Source organism: Lepisma saccharinum, chromosome 14, assembly GCF_977018435.1.
Source record: "Lepisma saccharinum chromosome 14, izLepSacc3.1, whole genome shotgun sequence".
Taxonomy (NCBI): domain Eukaryota; kingdom Metazoa; phylum Arthropoda; class Insecta; order Zygentoma; family Lepismatidae; genus Lepisma; species Lepisma saccharinum.
In genome coordinates, this window is record NC_139242.1 from 19,131,400 (window position 1) to 19,156,855 (window position 25,456).

Below are 25,456 nucleotides of genomic sequence, written 5' to 3' on the forward strand. Positions count from 1 at the left end.
GTAGTAAAATTGTCAGTCCGTAGTATATATACTTGTAGAGGACTAGTGATATAGTCCAAATCTAAATTATATGGCAAAATACTTGGGTGGTGACAAGAGAGAGAATACAAAAACTACACACGCACACACACACCCGCGAGCGCGGGGAGAGGTACATAACTAAACGAGACAGGAAACAAAGTTTAAGAGAAGTGAAAATATAATCTGAGAGGAACCAAGAAGAAGTATATTCTAAGACTGAAGACGAAAATCTAGTTAGAAGATACAAGAAGCGAGGAAAAAATAAAGAAGGGAAGAATAGGTAAACAATTATCCTTCATATAGCTCTGGCGATTGGACACATAGGTGGCGCGGTTGCCGTCTGGTTAATTACATTGCACAACAGGCACTGAGATAATAATTGTTCGTTCCTCAGAGAGGCATCTGTGGTCATCTCAGAAAGCAGATAACGGGTTCAATTTACGAGAGGAATGGACCAGGATGCACAAAGCGAGCTGTTTCTCATTACCCACAATACTGTTCGAGTCGCCTTCCCTCCCGAGACAAGCGAATGAAATGCAGGAGGCTTTGTGGCCCCTAGTGTTGATTAGCATGCACGGTAGACATTTGGGTCCGGTGCGAATCCCTTCCCCTGTTTTCCAGCAATCTGGATGGCCTCGGTGCTCGATTGCGGTTCTTAGAAACGGCCGAAGGAATGATCCCGTTGGGAATAGGGTTTCCTTGTGCAAACAGGATTGCCAACTTAGCATAATTGTTCCAAGTCTAGTTCTTTCGTAAGTTTTATCAGTAATTTATTTTCATCACTGCGATTGACCAGGAGAGGTACGGGTACGGAGAGCAGGCCTCCGTGGCGTAGTTGTTAGCACTATGATGACAGGGGTGGCGAGTTCTAATCCTGGCGTGGGTATGAGTGTTCTTTGGGTTTGTTCCTTCATCCAATTCATGGCTCATTTATCCTCGTCGTCGCGATTAACACAACAGGTAGAAGAGCGACACAAAATAACAAGTATTACTGGAGAGTACCCCATTTTGTGTTTTTTTCTATTTTTTCCCCCAATATTTCATTAGTTATACATCTCAACAGGCCAAGTCCAATTACGGGGCTGTAATAGACACATGCATGCAAATTTTAATATCGCGTCCGGCCTCTGTGGAGGAGTAATCGGCATTGAAACCAGAGGTCCCAGTTTCAAATCGTGGATATCAAAGTTCGTTTTAAGTCCAATTTATGAACATATAGGCTAATCGGGACTGAAGCTACAGTTTAAAGTGGCTTCCGAACGACTTGCAATGTACCTCCAGCCACGATCGAACCCGGGACCACTTGATTACAGGGCGACAGCCTTTACCACTACCGTTTCGGGGAGTCGCAATCAACCCAAGAAGCAGGAAAGTGATGTTAAATTTTGGTTACGTTCAATTCGATTTATTTTAATTAGTTTTTCTGCCACTTTTGGGCAATCACGAAAATGCGTATGAATTGATGAAAGGATGACCATGAACACAATTTCCACAGACTTATAATGGCTGTGAATATAGACGCTAGAACGTCGTTGGCCTGCAACATTGCAGTTACTGGAGTGTGGTGCATCTTCTCAATAGGTCACACCCTTACACAGCCTGCCTTCGTGGCGGAGTGGTTAACATAGCGCTCTACGAAGCCAGGGATCCGAGGTTCGAATCTCGGCCTGGTCTTGGGCGCTCTTTGTGAGTGTCCCTTCATCAATTTCATCAAATTGTCACTGATCCTCATTGTCGCGATTTGCCAAAAGTGGCAGAAAGTGACGCTAAATAATAATAATAATTATTTATTATTTGAAGTAGGGTTACACATAAGCTTACAGTATTTTTACACAGATTATCTTACTTTAAAACAGCTTTTATCCCTACATGGATTAATTTGTTAAGCTATACAATTCTGCTAAATTTATTAGATTTATTTTCTTTTTGTGCGAGCCATAGGCTGTACGCACTACATATTTTTGATTTTTCTACACTATTTTGTTACATTTAGATTTGTTTTAAGCTGTCTCTTACTTTGTTCCCTATATACACATTCGTCCCCTCCCTCAACAGTTCTTCTTCCAGTCTTTCTTTCTCGCCCCACTTCTCTTTTCCTGCACTCTCATCAAAACACGCATACATTTTACTTTACACACACTTACACTATAAAGATGGCTCGTCTGGAGCATGATCACTCATTTCGCTGCCTTCTCTAATAGCTTTCCCCCGCCGTTGTCTTACTTCTCACAGGTATTTCCCCACTTTCTGCCCCGCTTCCTTTATCTTTATTCTGTCGTCTACCACTTCTATCACTCCCCTACCTGTTAAGTTTTTCATCCATTTGTCCCTTAGGTCACGTGTAGAAGGGTAGTTCAGTAGGATAGGCTCGCCCCTCTCCTCCCCCTCGCACAAAGGACATATCGTGTCCCCTGCTTCGTTTCTCGTTCTTAGTTGTTTCCATCCCCCTAATCTGAACCATGCCAGGGCGCTTCTTTCATTTTTTCCCACAACCTGAATATATTTCGCTTTCCCCCACTATCTTACTCTTTCTTACCTGTTCCCTGATTTTTGTCTTTGTGTGGCAGTCTGCTATTATTTCTTGTCTGTCTATGTCGAGTAACCTGTCTCTGATTTGATTTTCTGTTGGGATGCCCCCTTTCCTATACCCAACCCATTCTGCTATTATATAAGATATTTTTCACTTCCAGACCCCAGCTGGAAACGTTTTCCTCCCTTGTCTGTATTTCCAAACATTGTCCCCTCAGCGTAGTTTAGCCCTCTTGTGATAATCGCATCCAATATTTAATAACCCTCATCCGTGCTTGTACCGCGTCTCTGTTCAGGCCCAATTCCTTGAGAATCCCACAGTTGGCTGTACCTCTGCTTACGCCCATTACTCTCTTATAAAAGTCGGTTTATATACCAATTATTGTGTTTTCCCCCCTTAACCTCCACAGTTCTATTCCATAGTTTAATGTACCTAATACTATTGATGAATAGAGGTTTTGAATGACCGGGAAAGGCATTTGAGGTGCCTTGTTTATTGTCCTTATGACTTGTTCTATTGCAAATATTGTTTTAGTTTTTCTTGCCCTTATGTGGTGTGTCCAACTCCCTGTCATGGAGAGTGTTGCCCCCAGGTATGTGAAGTTTTTAACCCGCTCGATTAAATCCCTCCCGTATGTCCATGTCTCCTGTCTGCTAAATATGTAGCCATTTTTGAAAGCAATGATTTTTGTCTTTTTAATGTTTACCTTCATTTTATATTTGATGCACCCCTCATATATGCTATCTATACCCCTTTGAAGACCCTCTATTGTCTCGGACAAGATGACTATGTCGTCTGCATGCATAAGGACTGGTATACTTTGGACTCCTATACATGGGATAGAATCCTGGTCCATTTTACTTTCATGCGCTACCCAATCTATGAACAGTGAAAATAGCACTGGTGATAGGATGCATCCTTGTTTGAGTCCCCTGAGCGAAGGCTGCAGTGCCGAGACTTGGTTTCCTTCGCATCTTACTCCGAATTCTACCCTCGCATATATTGCTTGCAGTGCTAAATGTTTATAAATGCATAAAATATGGAAAAATTTAAGTGTGCCTATATAATTGAAACACACAAGAAATGGAAATTAAGTAAGTATATGTGAAGAAGGCAATGAGATAAATGAGATAAATGAGGCACGGTGTCAGTATTAATATAAATTTAATACATGCAGACAGCAGTTTGTCCATAGAAGAGTTGGCAACATTGCCGCAAAACTCCCTCTTCGCGGATCCGAGAAAGAGCTGGGGGTTAAAAGGGAGTAAAGGGAATCGGACCATAAGCAACCCCCCCTCCCCCTACTTTCGACTGAGTGTGATGTAATTTAATTATAGCAAAGATCACTTGGGAGGTGATGGACGAGACTTCTCGAGTGGTTCTCCAATGGGAGCGCGTTCCACAGACACGTACGGCCGTCATTTCATCCTCAGGGGGACCACCGTTTTACGCACCCCTCCCCTCCCCTGGACCCCTTGGCCTTCCTCTTGTGGCCGCGCGATTAGCCGAGTTGTAAATTCCTATTTACTGCCTCCCAGGACTAATATATAGCCCTCTGATTGTTTCCAATGACGCATTTTCGTCCACGGAGCGTAATTTTCCTCCTGGGTTTATTGTTTTCTATCTTTCTCTCGTTGCCGTTCAGGTCTGCATTGCTGGGGAAAAAAATCTGCAAAACAATAGGAAATGAAATTTACAAAGGTCATCTCCAGCTGTCAGGAAAGGCGGAGGGAGAATTTTAAGGGGGGATTTACAATTTCTCTCGCCATATTTTGGAGGGGAGGGGATTATTGGCATTCCAGACCAAATGCCGCCTTCTGTGTTGAGGCCCGGTTCTTGGAAACTGGAATTTTATGGCCTGGCAACATTTTCCATTTGGTTAGCACCATTTATGGTCAAGGAGGACCTTCGAACGGCATCCCCTAAGATTCTTTCAGAAAACTAAAAAAGTACCGCCACTGTGGATTCTCCTGATATTAATGAAATGATGAAATCAAGTTGGGTAACTTAGGAATATACACGACAACACATTGTCAACTTTTCTAGAGTTTTTTAATAGGACACGCCTTTTGGAATAACGATTCGTGGAATTCATTCTTGATAGATGTTTCCAAAACGGCCTCATGAGTAAGAGACCTGTAGGAAGGCCAAGACGAAGATGGAGGGATAACGTTGAGATTAACCTAAAGGAAATCGGTAAGGATGGAAAAGATTGGAATGATCTTGCCCAGGACAGGTGGAAGGCTTGTGTTACTGCAGCCATAAATCTTCCGGTTTAAGAAGGCTAGAGAGTTAGTTAGATGTTTCCAATGGAAGAACGACATGCTATGGCATTTATTGCTTCCTATGCATGTTTGTTTGTGTTTGAATTTTTCAATTTTTAAGCCGTTTCTCTTCTTCTTTAGGATAATTGTAACAATGAGGATGGACGATGAAGATGGGTGACAGAGATAAAAAATACGAAACACATAAATAAAACAAATTAAAACAGGCTTTTTGTCATTAAATAAGATCTAACCTAACTAGAAATAATCAGGTCGAATAGTAAAGAAATGTTGACTAAATTTTCATGTAGTTTACAGTCTAAATTGTGTCTTGAACTGGCGAAACTTTTTGACGGTAAATCTGTCTCGTCTCGATAAGTTTTGAAACGACGTCTTTCTCGATTTTTTTAAAAAATAGTCTACTTTTACATGGTATGAATAAATCAGATACATACATCGGATAAGGATTTATCCGGAGGGCTACCGGGTAACAGCAAATGGTAGCTCCCCTCCAAAATCGATGTTGACCGAGCATTGGGCAACTACTTGAAGAGGAGTAGCAGGCACCAGTCTCTCAAGCCAGAAATGGGAAGGGACTCGACCACGTGACCACCCAATGAAAAAGTCGCCCCCAGAGGACAGTTGCGCCTATTTTTAAAATTATCCGGGTAATTGATTGATTGGTTTTTATAGTATGGACGCATCAGCACAGATAATATTTTTTGTCCGGCACGCACGTCACGTATTTATAAACATCAACAGCACCCTAAATTACAAACTACAAAAACTTCAAAACAGTTGCATAAGATTTATACTGAATGTGAAATGAAGAGAACATATTTCCCCGTACTTACAGGAACTTAATTGGTTAAACGTTAAGAATAGAACATTTTTGACATTGTCGTTATTGTACAGGATCCTGAACAATAAGGAACCAAAATATTGATATGATCAAATTGCTCCGTACAGGAAGAAAGGAAAACAAATTAATCTTCGTCAAAAAACACAATTCACGATTCCTGTACACAGAACAACATTCTATGGAAATTCTTTCATAGTCACCGCAATAAAAGAATGGAATGACCTCCCCCCACCACTGACCTCAGGTGAGCTCCACCCTGCAACACACAAGATAAACCTAAAGAAGCATCTGCTGTCCAAACAATAGTGTCTAGATTTGTCTTTTCTGTAATGAATGGGAATGAGGTATTGGTTTTAGTTTTAGATGTAATAATTGTATTCTAATTGTGGTTTTATATTTTACTCCGTACCTTCAGTACATTAATTGTTTACATTATAAGTATGAATGTTTTATTTTTATTATTTTTATTCTTTCTACTGCAACAATGATTTTCAAGAAGTGTAAAGTGTCAATTGTAATATGTTTTTTTTTAAGGGTTTGTTGTAAGAACGGCCCGCGAGGCCGAAACATGCCTTCTCAATAAAGACGATATTATTATTATTAATAAGGGACACGCCCCTAATAAGAAAAGAAAATGTCTGCCAAAAACTTCCTCACTCAAACTTGTGAAACTGACTGTCTCATAGGATAAAAATTCTACACTTAGGCTAAAAGCTGAGGCTGTAAAGGGGCACTCAGCACACATAAGGACAAACATACGACTCCACGGAGGTTATCCTGGCCGTGGAACCAGGCGCCAGAGCCTCGTTGGCCATTTATCCGGGTAATTTGAAACCCGGATCTCCGGCATTCTTCCTGCCTGCCTTCAACGAATAGATATGACGAATTATTCGAAGAGCTCTGTTTAAAATCACGAAAAGTCGAACAAGGAATAAAGCAATTTGTGTTTTTCTTGCCCTAGCACCATTCCTCAGGGACTCGTCGCAGACAATCGAGGGAGAGGCCAATTGTTATCAGCAAACCCGCATTGCATCTACGGAGGGAAAACCTACAAACCACGAGCCTATCTCTGACATCATCGCCCCGCTTTCCTCCCCCGCATCTCGGCGTTCATTAAATCCAATTCTGCAACGGAGGCTGTAGCAGCCTTCTCATTAGACTCAGAGGTAAATCACAGAAGATGCTGCAGAAACCAGATACCTTGGAAGCGCTTCATTAGAGGCGAAACGGATGCAAAACGCAAGAAGCGAACGGTCATTACCGAGATTGCGAAGGAATGGAATCTCCCCCCTCCCCCTCCCTTGCTCTTCTTTTGTAATTCTTACTTTGCCGCATCTGGGAGTTCGTTAAGACAGACTACCGTTCGGGCATAAATTGCTCCGAGGCGAGTACGGGTCGGAGGTTATTAATATCTGGCAAGGAAGGAACAATGCACTCTTCGCTTGGAAGATGCTTGCATAGTGGATTCGCTACATTGCAAGGTGGGTTTGTAGGTGGATGCATTTTGTGAACAATGACCACTCGCTTTGGAGACTGTGGATCTCCTTGTAGTCCTTTGGTTGTCAAGGACGGTTTGGATTTTCTCCAATTCTGTAAAGACTCGTTAAAAGTTCATATGCCTTTCAATCAACTGAAATCTATTATGGTTATATTTTTTAAGGGATGTTTCAGGATGCGAAATCATTGAACACTGGTGGGGGGAGGAAGATACTAATATGTGCACATACAAATATATGTATATATCAGTGGCGTATGCTGAGTCTAAGACCTGGACTATACTCAATGAGGCCTTAGAAAGATCACTTCGCGAGCTTACAGCAGACGACAATATGGGGGTGTGTCTGCGAGAACCAATCAGGTCCGCGAATGAGCGAGCCCGGTTGCTACAGCTAGCTCTCGCTGCACCCTTCTGGAAGGGTGAGTGACCTCTGCCTCTTGCTACCTCGGCCTGTTTGTTCGGCTGAGGAGCAGACGACACGAGAGTATCGGCAACAGTGTGCGAGCGACGTCTGCTGTTAGCCCGCGAAACACTCTTTCTAAGGCCTCCTGCAGTATAGCTCACTATGACACCTGGTTCTAGGCTATAGAGGAAGGGAGAAGATTAGGCTCATTCTTGATGTCTTCAACGTCAACAGTAGTCAGGTTACAAACTTCTAAAAATTCAGGTTGCAAACTTCTAAGAATTCAGGTTGCAAAATTCTAAGAATTAAGGTTGCAAACTTCTAAGAATTCAGGTTGCCAACTTCTAAGAATTCAGGTTGCAAACTCCTGAGAATCCAGGTTGCCAACTCTAAAGAATTCAAGTTGACAACTTCAGATTCGCCATTATCTTCTCTTTGAAATCAGGTTAATCCACAGTTTCTAATCGATTTTTCATCATGATTTTACTTTCTAGACTTCAGGCTTCGCAGATAGCGTAGCTAACCTGGAATATACGCTCCTGGTATATACCACCAGAGAACTGATTTCTTTACACTAAAAACTGCCTACATAGGCAAAAAGGCATTGAAAAGCACCTAAAAAATGGCAATTAATAGGCAATAACGTGCATGTCAATAATGGAAAGCTCAAATTCTAAAATTCATATTCAGATTGACTACCTCCATAACATTCCAGGGCAGCCATAGTGGGCCATGGCGTATATGCGTTTCCAGGGGAGGGGAGAGAGGCCATTTGTCCTCCCGGAAAGCAAGTGGTGAAAAAGTACATTTGGTTCATTGTGTTTACGTTGGAAAGTAAAATAAATGTTATTTTCTTTTCAAATAATTGAAAATAAAGCATCGCTACAATTTCGAAATATAGACTATATTCCTCATCCTACCTGAGAAGAGAAAAATTTTGATTTGCGCTGCAGTTTTTGACATCAGATGTAGTGCAAGTACGAGTACCTCCTGGCGTCATGCTGGTGCAAAGAAATTGTGCTCATTCAAGAATCACTGTACGTAAGAAAAGCAGTATTCAAGGAGTTCATAAGCTTCAACAAATGCCTGTCTGCTGCTTTAAACGTTCATTTGATTGGTTAACACGTACCACGTGATCATACACCACACCGTTCCAGAACGTAGTGTAAATAAGTAGACGACTCTGTGTTGCACTTTCTAACGAACTAGACACGCGAGTGCAAAGAAAAGAGAGTCAAAAAGTGCAGCGAACTAGGCAGGAGCCTATATTCTAGGCTAGCTAGGCTATCTGCGAAGCCTGAAGCCTAGAGAGTGACATACAGAAAGAAAAATAGCTTAGAAACTGTAAATAAAAATACTCATTTCAATAAGGTTATGATTGCGATTCTGAAGTTAGCAATCTAATTTCTTAGGAGTTGGCAACCTGATTTCTTAGTAGTTGGCAACCTGATTTCTTAAAAGTTTTGCAACCTAGCTGCCGTTCTCGAGTTAATTATAGTCTCATCCTTCCTTCATAGCCTAGAACCACGTGTTGTTGTGAGATAATCCATATCTTAGACTCAGCATACGCCAATGCTAGACGGGGCCTATTGGTACCTGTACAGGGTGTACCAAAAGTTCCGTTACCCCCCCCCCCCCTCCTTGAATTGTAGACAAACCTGCAAAATGTTATTTTAACAGCATGCGTATGATGAGAGGAGGGTACCAAGGTTGGCGTGAGGGAAGCAAACGCACAGCGAACAGCTTCTTGAAGTTTCCCAGTTGTCTGATAACGATTATGGGCGACTTTCTGTTTGATGTGCCCCATAGCACATTATCACAAGATGTCAGATTTGAACTTTGGGGTGGCCATTTTAGAGGTGCTGGTAAATTTGGCGATTCTCGTCCAATCCATTTGTCTCTGAACACATCATTGAGGTATTCTCTTAAAATGGCCACCTGAAATCCAGATCTGACATTTTTTGTTACGGAGGATTTCACCTGGAGGCGAATAATACTGTGCCATGAAAATGGCGGTGTGCACACAGATCCTCTGGAGTAAATGGTGGTTATTGGTCTGATTTAATGGTATACCATGCTGTTAAAATAACATTTTGCAGGTTTGTCTAGAATTCAAAGGGGGGGGGGGGGGTAATGGGACTTTTGGTACACCCTGTACAATAGGCCGAAGATTGTGTAATTTTTGCATTAACAGAAACATTATTACATATTTATACAATAATTGCTGGATTTTAATTAGGAAAAATAACTTTAAAATTATTGTGTTCTAACCTTTTTAAATAGAAGATATCAATAATTTCTGCAAATCACTCCACAGTTTTTAAGTATTAGGGAAAAACCATACTCAACTTCAGGGAGGGTGGGAAAACCTCACCAAAAACTGCACCAAACCACATAAATACGTTACTTCGTTCCTCTTTTAAACATTTTACACACCAGGCACCAACAATCGAAATGGAGAATTCTAGGTACAGTCACGGACACTTCTGGGTTGTAACGATACCATTAACTTTCAGTGAGATTGTTACAACCCAGCAGTGTCCGTGACTGTACAACAGAATTGACATTGGCCACGTAACATATTTATGTACTGAAAGCCTACGAATGTGAAAAGAGGCGTTCAGGGCAAAATCCGGCTCTGTTATTACATTGGCTCAAACTGAAACATAATTTTGATTGATTAGGTTATATTACGTCGCTTTTCTTAAACTTTTGGCTAATCGGGAAGATGAGTGATGATATGATGAATTATGAATGACTACACACACTCAGAAAGATCACCTTAACCACTCCGCTACGGAGGTCGGCTATACTGAAACATAATTTCATCCTATCAGGAGACTGACAGGGAGAGAGAAGGTGCGGGACGGGGAGGATAAAAGGAGAGAGAGAGAAAGAGGGATCATTTCGCTAGAACCCGACAACAATGAAACACTAAATTAAAATAGATATTCGAATTGTGCCCAAATGTAGCACAAAAAATTTCGAATTGTACCAAGCTTCTTATACAGCGTAAGTCAAAATGATGTTCCCGATTTCGTTAATTTCTTATATGAAAAGTAATGAGCTTTTCAAGCATATGTAATTATGGAATATAATCTCAAAAAGTTTTGTTTCTTTCTATTGCAAATTCGTAGTTGCGCTATCGGCTACCAGGAAGCAATTTAGTTACAGTGAGGAAAATGGCTACCACTGGACAGCAGAAAGCGTTCTGTATTCTCGATTTTCATACCAATAAATCTGTCGTGCTTGTTCCGCTGCATTTCCGAACAAGATTTGGGGTTGAACCACCTTCTGGCAAGTCTAGAACTCGGTATTCAACAGAAAACTGTCTGGCGAGTCTCGCGGAAACGTTTTGACATGAAGCCGTATCGTCTACAGGTGGTTCAAGCTCTGAAACCGAAAGAAATGGGATTGAGGGCGTCTTTCTGTGAAAAGTTACAACAGTGCATGGAACAGAAAAGCCACATGCTGTTTTGCAATATGAACGTTATTCTCCAAAATTGAATGTCTTTTGTGCCATTTCGAACAGGAAGGTTTATGGACACTGACATGCTAGGAAGAGTGTGGCAGGAACTTGATTATAGACTAGATGTGTGTCGTGTAACACGTGGATCGCACATAGGACATTTATAATAAGCTAGGAAAAACTTTTTGAGTTTTTCTATCTGTACGTCTAATCTCAGTGATTTACGTATCATTACAATGATATAAATAGACACCGAAATCGGGAACATCAATTTGACTTACTCTGTACAATACAATACAAGATATTCTGTATCAAAATGCCGAGAGAGAGACAGACAAAGGCACAAAGAGGAGGAGGAGGAGGAGAGAGAGAGGGGGGAGGTTTTAAGAAAACATAACAAGGGAAAATGGATTTGACTCGTCTACTCTACCCAAGGGTTCCGGATTTGAACCCTACTGGGGATGGGTGTTCATTGTATCACTCATCTACATCTTCGCGATTAGCCGAAAGTGAGAGAAAAGCGTAGAAAAATAAACGAAATCAATCTTCTTCTCTTCGCAGGGGATTTCTAATGGGAGTCATTCAACTGTGTGTAAGATTACCTACAACAGCCATTACTAGAGCCCGGATTTATAAGCACAATCAAACAGTAAAATAAGCAAGTTAATAAGCACAAAAAATGAAAAAAAATAAGCATAAACAAATACAGGAAAATCTGAAAAAATATTTGTTTATTAGATCTCTTAACTTATTCAAAGCTGTTAAAGTATGTAAGGAATGCCATCCTGAGATTTTCTTGCGTGAAGCTCCTGCGTCTGTCAGTGAAGAATGATTGGTACAGTGAAAATGTTCTTTCCACGTAGCATGGCATCACAGGCGCATGTGAAAAACACCGCAATTCTTCTTCGGTGAATTCCTCTTCAATGTCCGTTTCTTCACCAGAAATATTTTTATAAATTTGGCAGAGTGTTTTGTAACCGGGATATTTCAGTAATTCCTGACTGAGCTTGATGGACACAATTTTACCAACACCGTGAGTATCTGAAGACAACGTTACTGAAATTTCATCAATGAGAGAAAGCGAATGTTGCAATGTATTATTTCGAGCTTTCAACTGTGTTATAATATCATGTAATTTGGAAAAATGATTATGGATGAACTGTATCTTTTCTAGGATGCCGTTTCTCTCGTGCGGCTATTTAAAAGCATTGAACGTGTCGTCCCGATGCCGTAGTGTGATTGAAATAGGATTGAAATATGACAGATTTGGTTAAAATATGCTATTTTAAACCAAAATCATAAAATAAGCAAGCAGAAATAAGCATTTATAAGCACTTTCAACTTTAGTTAAATAGCTCATCAAGGTATGTAGTATAACCTTTCTCCTTACGATTAAAAGCCTGGAAAAGAATATGCATTTCGCTTATAAATCCGGGCTTTAGTCATTACCTTCAAGTCAAGAAAAGAGGAGGGAGAGTTGGGGGGGGGGCAGTGTTAGCCGAGTTGCGACTGAGACTATAACGAACCGCCCTACACGCGACAACTACACAAACTACCGGCCTGGAAGTAGAAACACCACGCACCTACCTCGACACAGACATCTTCCCGCTCCATTCATACACGATGATTCACCATCCGGCCGCACGAACTGGTGGCACTACTTGTCGAACCACGAGCCTGCAACCGAACCGAGCGATCCCTGTCAATCAGTAATGAAGCAGTCAAGCACACCCGGGCTCACGTGGCAGGCGACAGACTGACCTTGAGGTGGCCCCTGGTGGAAGGCTTCCCACTTCAATGAGCACCCACCCACGAGGGATGGAGGGGAGGGAAGGATAGCCGCTGGCGCCCTGACCCCTCCCCTGAACCTCAAAACCCGGCTGCCTTGTGGGAAAGATGTAATTACGTTGCTATCGGAAGAAAAGGTGGAATTAATTTTATTTATGGTTCGCCATTCCGCTACCTGCAGGCTGACGGTATCTCGCCGGCGTAAGTTTCGTTGATTACCCGCTGGGCGCGCTTCGTGTCAGTAGCTATGAGCCTTCTTTCTTCTTTGTGCGTCTTGCTATCTGCTGCACTTTTTCTTTCGAAGACGGAGGCACGTATCTACAACCAGGGCCGGCCCTAGGTGAATGCGGGGACTGGTATATACAATAAACGCGGGGCCTATAACCAAACATTTTTCAGAGGTCTCAAAACATCAGATTTTTATTCATTAGTCTTAAGTACGGATGTTCCATATAATCACAATATAAGCATTATTAAAATTAATAATCATTTAACTTGCATATATATCATATATATACACATCGTGTTATTACTAGAGAGCAATAAGCATAACACGTTGAAAGTTAAAATCAAGCATTATGGGAGGTTAATATTGTTTTTAATATCCAATGTACCACCGGTATGATGTCCATTGTACTATATTATATATTTAACCAGCTGATTGCCCGGCGTTGCCCGGGTATTTATTTATCGCAATCTTCTATTAGACAGGAAAATTATGAATTCTAACTATAGCGTAAAATGTAATTAATTTTATTTAGCTTAGCGACTCCGAAAACTATGGATTCAACACTAATGTAGGTCATTATTGACATTTTATTTTTCACCATCTCTCACTCCCCATGCCGATAGGTGATGAACTTGAGTTGAACGGCATTGGGAGTGTCACTATTTATCTTAGCGACCCCGAAAACTATGGATTCCACACTAAAATCTGTAGTTTTCGATTATTTTTACATGTCACCCCTTCCCACCCCCACCCCTAGGAGTGCCTATATATATTACAAAGGTGGATCTGATCAATACCAAACTTTACGTATGGAACTGGCAATTTTTGATCATGTCCAGTAAACAGTGCTTTTTCTCTGGCGGTACGCAACTGTACGCCGTACCAGCACCATTTTATGGGTGAGAATAAAAACTAATAAAATTAAAGTAAAGTGCTCCCCTGTGCTTTGTACCACGCCTCTGGCCGCTTTTACCCCCCCCCCCCCCCCAGAGTTTCCTCCAGGTATCCACTTTAGAAATGAAAGAAACTAGAGAATGAGAGAAAGAAGGAATTTACTTTTATATTTAACATAATAAATTTGTATATCATATAATAATTAATACGTATATGTCAGGCACATATCTAGAAATATGTTTCGGGGGATCCGAACCAAGTGTCCCAGGAATAATAATAATATTTAAATTAAAATAATTATATTAAATCAAATTAATACTAATTACAATACATAAATTAATATTATATTGTTATTACATGAATAGGTAAAAAGACTGTATAAGAATAGAGATATAACAGCGCATTCTCGTTACGTAGCTTACCTGTAATTAAGATAGGAATAACTTACATAAAAGCAAGTGCCCTGGCAATGAAATTAATGTCAAATGGATGAACAATTGAATATTTATCGAATAACAAAAATGGTGGTACATGTAGTTGAAGAAAAGTAAGTTTCTGATTAATATTTTATGCATATTATTTTGAGTAGTAGTGTACATAAATCTTCTTTGTGATGTCATTCAAAGCCGTATGATCCATAATCCTTGCCTTCTAAAAAGTTCAGAGGAAATTAATAACCATCGATTATGCAACAAATGCTAATGTTTTCATTACTTAATTTTAGTATTTTGCAAGTCTTTCGGTGGTCCGGACCACTGAACCCCCTCCTTTTATACGTCCTTCCTGTCCTTCAAAGCCGTATGATCCCAATATAATCCTTGTCTTCCAATAAGTTCAGGGGAAATTATACAACAAGGGCTAAACGAATATACTTTTCATTATTTGATTTTAGAACTTGGTAAGTCTTTCGGGGATGTGGGGTACGGACCCCCTGGACCCCCGAAATACGTCCTTGGTATATGTATATGCGTCAGGGGCGCCGACGTGTCAAAATTATTGGGGGGGGCTCTGATCATTGAAATAAATTAATGAATGACTCACTCTCTCCCTTTTTTAAGTTTTGGCCTCAGTGTTCGGAATCTCATAAAAGCTAGGGGTGTGCGGCATACAGAAAGTCGGGACCGGGATCGGGGAAAAAAATTCCCGTCCCGATCCCGACTTCGGGAAATGATTTTCCGACTTTTTGGGATCCCGAGCAGCCGGGAAATACCGAATGTTCATTTTAAAATGTCGTTATTTCTCGACTTTTCTGCATTGTCAATTTCTGGAACTTATCGTAAATTGTTAGTTTTTAATCCAGAAATCACTTAAAGTGAAAATGACATGTAGAATTCGAGATTTTTCAAAGCTTCGGGAAATTTCGAACTTTTCCCGTCCCGAAAATTCTTCCCGTCCCGATCCCGTCCCGCACACCCCTAATAAAAGCCCATGAATTCCTCAAAATTAGGAAATTTTTTATTCACAGTTCGAATGCAGAATATTAATTATCCACGAATGGATATGTCACAAGTTTCGTCAACCATAATATCAAAATATTCTCGACTTTTTATATCTGTTACCCAGGAGCACCAAACAGATCTCCCTAATATATCAAGGATCTCGTTCTGAATGTCATGTGAGAGCCATTTGTAGCCCGAACGTCCCATCCACTACCCTAGTTCATGCACATCGTCTTTTGAAACTCTGTTTTAGTAAAAATTTTAGCAATACTCATAAGCACATGCTTAGTATATAGTAATAAGTCATGTGGTTGGCTGTCTCTGGTCATAGCCTCCCCAAAGTTGATGGTTTAGCGGTCTCAGCCCCCCAAAGTTGATGGTCTATAACATTTCAATGGTGTATTTAAATTTAAGTTCATGTGGCACAATTCAGAGTAAACTTTACAAGAGAAGCAAAATAATACATTAGATCCTCTTAAGTAAAATTATTTGGGGGGATCGGCCCCCACATCGTTAATATTGGGGGGATCAAGCCCCCCCAAGCCCCATGGAGTCGGCGCCTATGATATGCGTATATTTGCTTGTGTGTGTGTAAATTAAGATCTTGCTCCCCTCACCAGTCTTCAATGATTTCGAAGCCATCTCATCTTATCACCCTACATCCTCATCTTTACGATTACCCAAAAGTTGTAGAAAAGCGAAGTAAAATAAACCAAATCAATCAATCAACTGGAATCATTGCGGTTGAATAGGATTTACCATTTAGCAGGGAGTGGACATGTCTTCCTCGCTACTTTCGAGCGGTTCACTCATGGCCATCATCATTGGTACATTCAACTGCATGCTGCAAGAAATGAGCCACAGTAATTCAAGCCTCCTCTCTTAGTTCAGCTCTCGAGAAAATAAAACAGGGGTAAATACAAGTTGAACAAACAAGTTCACGAAATCATCTTGTCAGCACAAGCAAACTGTTTTTGAAATGTACATAAAGAGGGGCTTTTTAGTCCACCAGCGTGTCTTCAAATGCCACAAAGCATCCTTTTGGTCCGAGAGAGCTCGGAACAAATCCTTCTCTGTACTTTTGACGTCGTCTCCGGAATACGGAAAGCGGGGGAGGGGAGGAAAAAGTAACACAAAGTTACTATTTAACAAATTAGCAACTATCTCAAGATTGTTGACAGAGCTTCTTCAGCAACTTTAGCTAAAAACAAAAGAAGGCGACCGGGACACTCGGAAACAAGGAAACCGCTGGAGCAGACTTTTGCAGGTGCGGTGGTTGTTGATCGAGGCGTTCTTGTGGAAGCAGTGCAAACACGTAAGCAAAAGCGTTCGTTTCATTTCAACTTAGCCGCTCAGTTTAAGTGGGCTACTTGCCCCTTTTCAGCATACCAGTTCATGCGTGTCTGTGTGTGTGTGGATGAACGTATAGACTATATAGAACAAGAACTGGAGGGGTTCCGTTTTAACTACACACAATATATATTTTGCTATGGAAAAGAGTGTATAGATCTTGCTCAGGATTATGGACAGATGGAAGGTCTGTGTTGCTGCAGCCATAAACCTTCGGGTTCAAGAAGGCTAGAGAGTTAGTTAGTTATATAGTGTTGCTTTTGGCTGATCGCGACGATGAGAAGAGTGATGATTGGATGAAATTGATGCAGGCACACTTACAAAGAACACCCATGTCCATAGGCGTCGCCAGAAATTTTTGATAAAAGTTGAATAGTAGGAAAGTAATAAGTATTATTACCACGGTTATAAATATTATTATACAGTAACAAATATTATGAACTAACAAGAATACATTGTATTCGAAATAATAATAGAGACTATCCACAAAATGAGTGAATAACAGAACAACTATTTTCCATTAACTTTGCACGTCTCGTTCAACAAAAAGCTTTAAATGTTAGAGGGTATTGTTTTCCATAATGTTTGTTGTGTAACCTCTCACCAACAACTGTAATTATTAGAATTTTGAAAACTGTAGAACCATTTGTTCTTTGGATGAAATGGTAGAATATAACCTTGTTGCTTTATTTTTCACTCAATGTTTTCGATCCAATGCATTTTTACTTTGATTTTTCGGCTCGAATGCTAACTAACTGAACTTTATTTCTGTTCTTAACAATAAGAGTAACAAACTTTCGGCTTTCTTTTATCTTTAAATGAACGATGTAAATTTCCAGAGGGGTCCACCGACCCGTTCGACCCCCCATCCCGACGCCCATGCCCATGCCCATGCCCATGCCCACACTATAGAAATTCAACTGTTCGATAGGAATTCTATCTTGAACTTCCTCGGTTAAACTATAAGGTGTGTACGTATACACACACACACACACATGCATCAAAACAGTCCAACGTATAATTTTTGTTTCTTTGAAATGATCGTGTCTACTCTCAATTGATGCACTTTAGTGCATGACCGGGAACAACAGCTGATAAAAATACCCTTTGATGCATTTCTGTGCGTATTGGATGCACCAGAAGTGCATGATTTGAAATTTATTGTGTCAATATTTTTGTCAACTGACACATTTTGGATTGTGTGTGTATGTATATGGACGTGCATTTGTGTTTGTATACAATATACATACAAATGTATGTATGTGTTAGGTTGTATGTATTTATGTATGTACATAGAGAAAAAGTTTGTTTGGAATAACAAAAAAATGAGCTCTGGTAACCAAGCATTTGTTTAAATGGGCAATAAACAAATGAAATCATGCATATTTGCTTAGAGTCTTAAAAATTACCAAGCTGTTATATATGTTTAAATTGTATTCAGCCATGGGCTGAATCAGCTAGAATTTCAAATTTTAAATTGTTGTTGTCATTGTAACTTGTTGCTGATTTTACGAATGCGTTATGGAAATAAAATATTGAAATGAAAAAATCCAAGTGGTTGATTTGATATTATACAAATCGTGTGAGAAAACAGCAATAAAAAGAAAGATATGATAAAACTAACTAACTCTCTAACCCGAAGGTTCATGGCTGCAGCAACACAGGCCTTCCATCTGTCCCTATCCTGAGCAAGATCTATATACTCTTGTCATCCCTACCAATTTCCCTTAGGTCCATCTCAACGTTAACCCTCCATATTCGTCTTGGTCTTCCTACTGGTCTCTTACCATCAGGTTTCCCAACAAGAATCCTGTAAACTCTTCTTTCCTCTCCCATTCGTGCCACATGGCCTGCCCGCCTAAGTCTTCTTGATTTAATCATTCTAATAATATCTGGACATGAATACAAATTATGTAACCTTCTCCACTCAACTGTCTCCTCATCCTTTTTAGGCTCAAATATTTTCCAAAGGATCTTATTTTCAAATACTCTCAATTTATGTCCCCCTTTCTATATTACAGGCAAAATTACTGTTTTGTATATTTTAACTTTTAGTTTCTTAGATATTAAACGAGAAGACAAAAGCTTATGAAGAGAAAAGTAACATGCATTTCCTGAATTAAGCCTGCTTTTCATTTCCTCTTTAATATCATTTTCATTTGTTAGTATTACTCCTAAGTATTTGAATTTGGAAACTTGTTCAAACGTGTTGTTACCAAAAATTAAGATATTGATTACCTAACACTTGGTTTCGGCCTGTAAGCATATATTTAGTTCTCTCTTTGCTAACTTCCATCTCTTTAGCTGCTTTGAAAAATATTTTACCATTATCCTTAATTGTATTTATATCACCCCCTAATACGTCTACATCATCTGCATATGCTAACACCTGAGTCACACCGTTTAATTTTAGTCCTTCGTTAGTTTCTTTTACCTTCCTAACAGCGTATTCTATGGCAAAATTAAAGAGCAATGGAGATAATGCATGTCCTTGTTTTAACCCATCATTAATATGTAAATTTGTCAGACATATTAATATCCACACGAATTTTACTTAAGAAAGATATGATACAAACATTTTTTTTGTTTCTGGTTTTTAAATAGCTCAACCAAACGTGGTCTGTTAAATCAAACTATCATTTTTTTCTGTACATGTGCGTATATTAGTAATTCCAGCATATACATGGAAATATATATTAATAAGAGAATAATTGTCTAAGGTAAGCAAATAGAACAAATCTGTCATGCCATGAACCATACCTTTCACCTCCGAGAAAGGACATTGAAATATTTCAAACATTGTTTCGTTTACATTCATACGTTATTTGCATACATGCATTTCCACACAGATGACGCTGGCATGTACCCAACTTTTAATTCTCGAAAGCAATCCAGCGTATCATACTTTTTTGTCGAATGCTTCGTTATCGTCTATCAGACATGGAAATTAATTATGCTGACTTCACTCAGCGCTTGGGGGCAAGTACACTTCGCAGCTGTTCTTGCAAGCGTACCACCCAGCTCCAACAGTAACCAATGCAAACGTCACATAACATTACCGTGATCACACCCAGGCTTTGGTACAAGGCGGGGAAAAACCCTCTTGTGTGTTTAGGAGGTTTCAAAAACCACGATTTATGAACGTGTCGCTTCTGTAATCCGAGTCTTTAAGTTAGATAAATGTATGCCCTGCTTGTGTTCAGAATATATTCTTCCACATGAAGGAAAAAAAGCAAAGGGGGAAGGAATGTGGTGCTGGACCCGGAGTGGATGGCCAATCGTTTGTCGATTACACTTGGAGATATAAAGCATCCAGAAAATAGGTGGCTGTCGACGTTAATTATATGTTCACTTCCGGTCTTGGAATCTTCTTCTTTTTTGCTTCTGGATGTATTGCCTTTTCCCCAGGTGGCTCCATCTACAACAATGGTTGCAGCCGACCTCCGCGGCTGAGTGTTTAGCACATCATCGGTTTCATCGTACCATCACTCATCCTCGTCGTTGCGATTAGCCAAAAGGAGCAGAAAAGCGACGCTAAATAAAAGTGACAAATCATTCATATTTGTCAATAGTTTCATCGATAGTCGATTCCGAGAATCGAACCCAGAACCTTCGGCACGTGAAACTGATACGCAACCACATGACCACTTGGAACTCGGACAATATCTTCGCCTAATGGGGCGCATGAAGGAGAACTTCGAAACTCTGAAAACGCTTTTTATCGGAAATGGCTGGCTAGTGCACGCTAGTACCTTGGCATATCAATACCTACAGGGTACTTTACCACCAGAGGCGCAACCACGAATTTTTGTCTGGTGGGGTAGGTGCAAGTACCAGGATAAACGTACCAATAATAATAATAATAATAATAACAACAACAATAATAATGATATTATTGTTATTCTTATTCTTATTATTATTACTAGTGGTAGTAATAGTATCAAAGACGTCATTATCCTTATAAATTACGCAAAAAGGGGGTAGAAGTCGGTGCTAAAGCATTTGTTTGGAACAAACGATTTGAAATATTTTTTCAACACGTTCAAATTCACATTAGCTAAAGATGGAAACCAAACATACAAACTGTATCTCTGAATGGCAGAAAATGAATGATAAATACGAGTACATGTACTTAACATGTATAACTTTCATGTAAAAGATATGTTTTACACATATGCAGCATGGAGCGACATAAAAAAAGAAAATACATATGCAACATGCTAACACTAAATTGTGCACGTATTCAAAGTTTATTCAATACATATATACAACAAATATTATTTAAATACATTACATAAAACAATTATATTGCGAGCAGGAGCAAGGAATTCTTTAGATCAAATTTTTGCAACTGAAAACGATATTGATTTAATTGGGTGCAAATAATTTCACGGGGCGCCATGACATTCTCTCTTTTACATTTTTTTTCATTGAGATCGCTCAGCGTCCATGTCCGACTTCCGCCGCCCCCTAGCTACGGCTCTGAACTTGAGACTTGAGAAGCGAAGCGAGCAAGAAAATTCTACGAAATATATTTTTATTTGCATAACATTTGAAATCAAGGGGGCAATTGCTCCTCTGTGTCCCCCTGCAGGTGCCCTTGGCCGTCAACGTTTGTCCCCCCTATAATTGACTTCCGTCGAAGGTTGGGTGGGAGCACCCCTTTGGTTGCGTCACTGTTTACCACTAAACCATGTCCCGTCCCAAATTCAGTTTCCCAAGCCGCGCCTTGTCCTTGTTAGTAATTATATATAATGCATGTGTGTATTGTGTAAATAAGCAAATTTAATACTTGCCTCTTCCTCTTCTCTGTGGTTAACTAAAACCATGGGCACCGAATCTACAGACACCAGTGGAATCACTGACTTTTAATTAATTAATTAATTTAATTAATTGCTTTTATTTAACAGAAGATTCCAAACGCAGCATTAGCCATTGGAATGTACGGTACTAACAACAAGAATAACAACATAATCTGAAATTACATGCAATAAAGTGACTTACATGTTTTTACTCAACAGCCTTCGAAAACGTACCAGAATTTCAAAAACGTCTATTAGGCTGGGCAGTGTGTGTAAAAAGTATGTTTTCTTCGAACTTATGAAGTGTACTGAGAACATTTGTCGTGTCATAGCAGGTGTACCCAACTGGATATGTTATTCAATCACTAACCAGATGAAATAAAATATTTCAAATTTATCAAACCTAACCTACCTAACCTACCCATCTTTCTGTACAACTCTTTTTGTTTCATCTCGGCATTGATTTTAGTTAGTTGAATAGTCACGAATTCTGGACAAATCCGTGATTCGAACCCTTTATCGGTGTTATTAACACCACTGAGCTTAAATTTTGACTAAATGTGGTGTGGGCTTTCTGGAAACACCGTCTGTGTCGTTTAACACCAGCCAGTGGTGTCTTCAATGTAGTTATATTTGTAGATTCCAATGCGGATATTCCAAGAGAAACAAAGATCCATTATATGTTTTGGTTTCTTCCTTTGGCTGTATAATATAAATGCACCACAAAAGCATCGCTGTTCAGCGCATACGCGGATGCAGAGAACAAGAGCATATTGAGCGCAAACGACACTCACTGCATGGACGCCGAATGTCAACGGAATTGGCAACACCCGAAGACTGTGGCGAATGGGGCGGGCGGATGGCCAATTGTTGGTGGGAGTCGTCGGAAGATCTGGAAGAGAGACAAGAATTTTATTTTACTTTTCATAAGCTTCTGTTCTCACCTTGGCCACGGATAATTATTGTCTGGTTCGTCGTCCTGCTGATGAGGGCCGCCATGTTTGGGAGCGGGCGAATCGGATGACATCTTCTGACTGAGTGAGAACAACAAAGGGATCTGTGTCCAGGAATGCCGCATAAACAACCGCAGGCCATTTATTCGCGGCGCTAACCTTTCAGAAGAATACGTCACGCTTTGTTTGAAATGCTTCTCTCGCGAAGACGAGGAAACACAGCAAGCTTGTCAATTTTCGCAATAATTCAAAAGCGTCCGACAAAGAATTATCTCACTTTGAGTTTTCCTCGCTCAGTGGCGCCAACTTATATGGGCCTATGGGATTCGAGCCCAACCAATAACTTGGCCATTATATTTTATTTTAGCAATAAAACTCACCATTATGCATATTAAAAATTTTCACAACTTAATTACTGACTTTTTCAAAATATTTTATAATAATTTGTTACATCTCCAATATAATACTTGCCAGTGTCCTGTATTATTTACACTCTCGTCACGTTTATTATTCTGGTTCTGATCCTGCTTTAAAACTCTAGGTCCAGCCCATTTCGCCTATTTGTACACAAATTAAACTTAGAGAATTCAGCCACACCCTTCTGGGGTCATTTCAATAATGTAGGTAAAATGTGTACTGTTGGACTGCAGCTGACTCTGTAGTTCTAAATTCTAATTACAGGTCGAACTATTGTTTGAGAAAATGTAATTTAAGTTTAACAAATTTTCAATGCAACATTTGACGTTTATAATTAATTCTCATCCCATCCTTGCTTAGATCACGTAATAACGATGTAAATGTGCTCCCGCTGAGGTAGTGGTGACGTCTTCGCCTTGTGATCGAAGGGTCACGGGTTCGTTATCCGGCAGAGGCACATAATGGTAAGACTGCACTTTAAACTGTAGGTCCAGTCTCGATTAGCCGTATAAAGTATACTTAAAACTAAAAAAAACATTCAGAAATCAGAGGGGAAACTCTACCCTTTAAATTCCACCTTGAGTGATTTAATGAAATGGATGTGGGTTTGAGGGGAAGGAGGAAGGGAAGTTCCAAGCTAGTACTTGGTTGAATGGAAGAAAATACTATCTACAGTTAACTCTGCTATTTACAGTAAGACATTAATAATAATAATAACAACAACAACTAATCTGGAGTCGACTGCTCATTTCGAGTGGCCACCAAGGTGGGTGGAAAGTAAGTAAAATGCGGAAGAAAATAATTTGTTAAAATGAGAATACACATTCTATGCGAGTTCCAAAATATACCCCATTCGGGGGGCTGATGTGGCTACAACCCCTCCCGAAATTTAAAATAAAAATCAAAATTTTAAGAAAATCATAATTTTCAAATAGAAGCAGTAAAGAACTCGTGAAGAACCAAAGTGATAAATGAAAGACTCCCGATTACAATTTTTTGTCTTTGAACAACCTTTAAGAAAAATTATTATTATGAAATATTTTATAGTACATCCCCTCTTCCAGAGCGCAGCTATGTAATATTCACCGTTACAGTTCCAGCCCCTCCGAAAAGAAAAATTCTGCGTAGACAGCGAGGACGTCCGTAGACAAGGTTGTTAAAGGTTCACGAACCCATAAATTCAAACAGGTTCTATTGGGTTCCGCTGCAGGACCGGAACATTTTTGTAGCACAATTTAAATTCGGTCCAAGTTGCGCTTTCTTTAATTGAAAAATAGGCTCTTGGTCCGAATTTAAATTGATCCAGAAAAAAGGTTCCTGGACCGTATTTAAATTGATCCAGAAAAAAAGGTTCCTGGACCGTATTTAAATTGATCCAGAAAAAAAGGTTCCTGGACCGTATTTAAATTGATCCAGAAAAAAAGGTTCCTGGACCGAATTTAAATTGATCCAGAAAAAAGGTTCCTGGACCGTATTTAAATTGATCCAGAAAAAAAGGTTCCTGGACCGTATTTAAATTGATCCAGAAAAAAAGGTTCCTGGACCGAATTTAAATTGATCCAGAAAAAAGGTTCCTGGACCGTATTTAAATTGATCCAGAAAAAAAGGTTCCTGGACCGTATTTAAATTGATCCAGAAAAAAAGGTTCCTGGACCGTATTTAAATTGATCCAGAAAAAAAGGTTCCTGGACCGAATTTAAATTGATCCAGAAAAAAAGGTTCCTGGACCGAATTTAAATTGATCCAGAAAAAAAGGTTCCTGGACCGAATTTAAATTGATCCAGAAAAAAGGTTCCTGGACCGTATTTAAATTGATCCAGAAAAAAAGGTTCCTGGACCGTATTTAAATTGATCCAGAAAAAAAGGTTCCTGGACCGTATTTAAATTGATCCAGAAAAAAAGGTTCCTGGACCGAATTTAAATTGATCCAGAAAAAAGGTTCCTGGACCGTATTTAAATTGATCCAGAAAAAAAGGTTCCTGGACCGTATTTAAATTGATCCAGAAAAAAAGGTTCCTGGACCGTATTTAAATTGATCCAGAAAAAAGGTTCCTGGACCGTATTTAAATTGATCCAGAAAAAAAGGTTCCTGGACCGTATTTAAATTGATCCAGAAAAAAAGGTTCCTGGACCGTATTTAAATTGATCCAGAAAAAAAGGTTCCTGGACCGTATTTAAATTGATCCAGAAAAAAAGGTTCCTGAACCGAATTTAAATTGATCCAGAAAAAATGGTTCCTGGACCGTATTTAAATTGATCCAGAAAAAAAGGTTCCTGGACCGAATTTAAATTGATCCAGAAAAAAAGGTTCCTGGACCGTATTTAAATTGATCCAGAAAAAAGGTTCCTGGACCGTATTTAAATTGATCCAGAAAAAAGGTTCCTGGACCGTATTTAAATTGATCCAGAAAAAAAGGTTCCTGGACCGTATTTAAATTGATCCAGAAAAAATGGTTCCTGGACCGTATTTAAATTGATCCAGAAAAAAGGTTCCTGGACCGTATTTAAATTGATCCAGAAAAAAAGGTTCCTGGACC